This window comes from Bison bison, unplaced genomic scaffold (genome assembly GCF_000754665.1).
Source record: "Bison bison bison isolate TAMUID 2011002044 unplaced genomic scaffold, Bison_UMD1.0 scf7180017845482, whole genome shotgun sequence".
NCBI lineage: Eukaryota > Metazoa > Chordata > Mammalia > Artiodactyla > Bovidae > Bison > Bison bison.
Window position 1 is genome coordinate 15,694 of NW_011476055.1, and position 3,233 is coordinate 18,926.

The window sequence follows — 3,233 nt, forward strand, 5'->3', positions numbered from 1 at the left end:
TAGCAGCAACAACAATCCTAAAAAGGACTTGTGCAACACTTTGTACCCTAACTGTGGACATAATGTGACTTTTAACTTCACTGATTCTGTTTTTGCTGTTTGCTCCCCGCATCTGTGACTGTGTGACTGGATTTGTTTCCAGCTACATTAAGGCTTTTACGTTACAAATGGTTGCTCAAATTCCTGCCACTGTGGCAGCTTCCTCCAACTACTACTTGGGGCCCCTGGATCAAAGAACCTCAATATGAGGGTTAGGAGAATATGTTGCTTCACCAATTTAGGGATGACTCCCCTTTCCCTGCTGCTGCTGCTGCTGCTGCTAAGTCGCTTCAGTCGTGTCCAACTCTGTGCGGCCCCATAGACAGCAGCCCACCAGGCTCCCCCATCCCTGGGATTCTCCAGGCGAGAACACTGGAGTGGGTTGCCGTTTCCTTCTCCACCCCTTTCCCAAGGCGACATAATTCTCCTAAAAGAAAAGAAGGGAATGAGAGGGTAACAGATAGGAAGGCGAGGGGTCTGCAAATGGAGGAAATAGGCTGCAAGTGTCAGACATTTTTTATCTCTCTGTCAAGCAGCAGGGGGAACAAGCTACAAGTGTCAGATGGCTTCCCTGATAGCTCAGTTGGTAAAGGATCCACCTGGAATGCAGGAGACCCCGGTTCAATTCCTGGGTCGGGAAGACTCCTTGGAGAAGGGAAAGGCTACCCATTCCAGTATTCTGGCCTGAGAACTCCATGGACTGTATAGACCATGGGGTTGTGAAGAGTCGGATATGACAGAGACTTTCACTTCACTTCACAGGGATTTTTGCAGAAACCAAAGCCGGCTTCCATAGACAGCCTCATAAGCTGTGAGTTTTTACACATTTTTTTTTTTTTATCCTTTCAAAAAGATTCTTTCCTCCCAGGGTTACCACCATGTCTGAGACCCTGAAGGCTGGTAAAGAACCGATCATCCTCTTAGATATGTTGTTCAACACTAGCCTGGGGGCTACCCTCTTTGGGTTCTGTGTGCATTAATCCAGAATTGAGCCTCAGTAATGGTAATGTGCTCTCTGCCCACCTAGCAGACAGTCAGCCCTCAGATCCTGGGCTCCCTCCTCCTCCCCTGGATCCTGCCCTAATCTCCAACTGTCCACAGCCACCTAATACAGACTGAAAATGGGACAAGGAGTAACACAGAATTTAAAAAAAAAAAGTGCTCAGTCAGAGGAAGATGAATGTAGACCTTGTTTGCCACTCTAAAAGGGCTCATGTTTACCACTGGCTGAATAAGGTTGTCTTTCATGGGTCCTCATGGTGTAGATTTTCGCTGGGTGGTATATAGGCAGTACAATTCATCTTATTTTTTAAGATTAACAATCTTTTTTTGTCTTTTAGCAAGTGCTAAAAGAGTTGGAAATGCAACTGTGACAGGCCCAGAAATGGAAAGAATTTGGTTATAGGGGTGTTGAAAAGCTCCGTCAAGAACTTCTTCCTTAACTAGCCTCCTAAGGCACCAAATTTTACCATTAGAATCCAATTGTTTTGCCTACAATAAAAGAGTCTACCATTATCTTTAGCACCAATTAGATTAAAATATTTAGGCCTTGAGGGGACAATAAAGTACTACTCTATTTAAATTGGGATTAGGGAGACACTTCAAGGACAGGGATGATGAGTAGGGCCAGTGTAGGTGCTGAGATCGGGGGGAGGGGGGTGAGGGGGTAGGAGAGACTCTTTCCCAGTCCATAGTATGCGTAGGTGTGGTGGGGAGAGCCAGGGAGGCAGACATTCCTGGGTCCAGAGGGGAGGCGGTGGGGCCTGCAGACAAAGAAAGATGGCAATATGACAAACTTGAGGGAAGTGTAATCTAGAGCTAGAACTCTGTGTAGATGAAACAGAATTATATTAACTGTGACTTGATTTAAAATTCAAATGCACTGGCTTTCAGAATGGACCATCTAAAAATGCAGTATAATAACCATTAAAGGTCTTTTTAAAATTTAGCTGTTGTGTCATAAAGCAATCTGATAGTATAACCGTCTTAAAGCTATAATACCAGTGACTAATTCTTCTTTTCAGAACAAATAATAACTTAAAAACCAGAAAGCTATCAGAGATATGTATAAATGACTTTAAAATATAAGGCGAAACAATTTTAGGTGTCACTGAGAAATAAACAAAAACAAGTTATATTCTTCAAAGCTTTTAATATCTTTTAAAATAAAGTCTTTTCATTTTGGAAACCAAAATCAACATAGTAATTATTGTCTTTTGAGGACACCATTTCAACTTTTAAACTGTATATAACACAAAATTGGGAAGATAAAAAGTGACGAAGTAGGAAAATCATCTTTCTAAATATATTTTAATTTTTTTACTGAATAATGCAGTTGACTGTTCTAAGGTTTTAAATCCTTTCATATTGCAGGAATAAAATAGTAAAAGGAAAAATTAACACTCAACTTTTATTAAGTATCAAGAATTTCTAAAATTGTTACATGTAAAATGCCCATGGTTCTATGTGGTAGATATTGTAACCTCCATTTTATAGATGAAAAAACACAGCTTGAGAGACTTGATGAACATCACACCACTGTAAATGCTAAAGCCAGGAATATACAAGCAGTTGAGAGATCTTGAGAGGAAATTTAAATTCAATGACTTGATTAACTGTTTCTCACTGGTATTTAATTAATAACTTCAATGCAATCATTTACTTAGAAGCAATTGCAATAGGTTAGCTTAAACCTTCTCTTGTGTTGTTGGAAGAGGGTGTTTGCTATGACCAGTGCGTTCTCTTGGCAAAACTCTATTAGTCTTTGCCTTGCTTCATTCCGTATTCCAAAGCCAAATTTGCCTGTTACTGCAGGTGTTTCTTGACTTCCTACTTTTGCATTCCAGTCCCCTATAATGAAAAGGACATCTTGTTTGGGTGTTAGTTCTAAACGGTCTTGTAGGTCTTCATAGAACGGTTCAACTTCAGCTTCTTCAGCATTACTGGTTGGGGCATAGACTTGGATTACTGTGATATTGAATGGTTTGCCTTGGAAATGAACAGAGATCATTCTGTCATTTTAGAGACAGCACCCAAGTACTGCATTTCGGACTCTTTTGTTGACCATGATGGCTACTCCATTGCTTCTAAGGGATTCTTGCCCACAGTAGTAGATATAATGGTCATCTGAGTTAAATTCACCCATTCCAGTCCATTTTAGTTCGCTGATTCCTAGAATGTCGACGTTCTCTCTT

The 3,233-nt window shown here is 40.8% G+C and overlaps 1 long non-coding RNA gene across 1 annotated transcript in view; it reads right to left on the reverse strand.

Moving 5' to 3' along the window:
• Positions 1-775: 775 nt before the first annotated feature.
• The window catches only part of LOC104984959, a 70,476-nt gene continuing 68,018 nt past the window's right edge, over positions 776-3,233 (reverse strand). Inside the window, exon 3 of the long non-coding RNA XR_824819.1 lies at positions 776-1,802. This is a non-coding gene — a long non-coding RNA (uncharacterized LOC104984959). The remainder of the gene's footprint in view (positions 1,803-3,233) is intronic.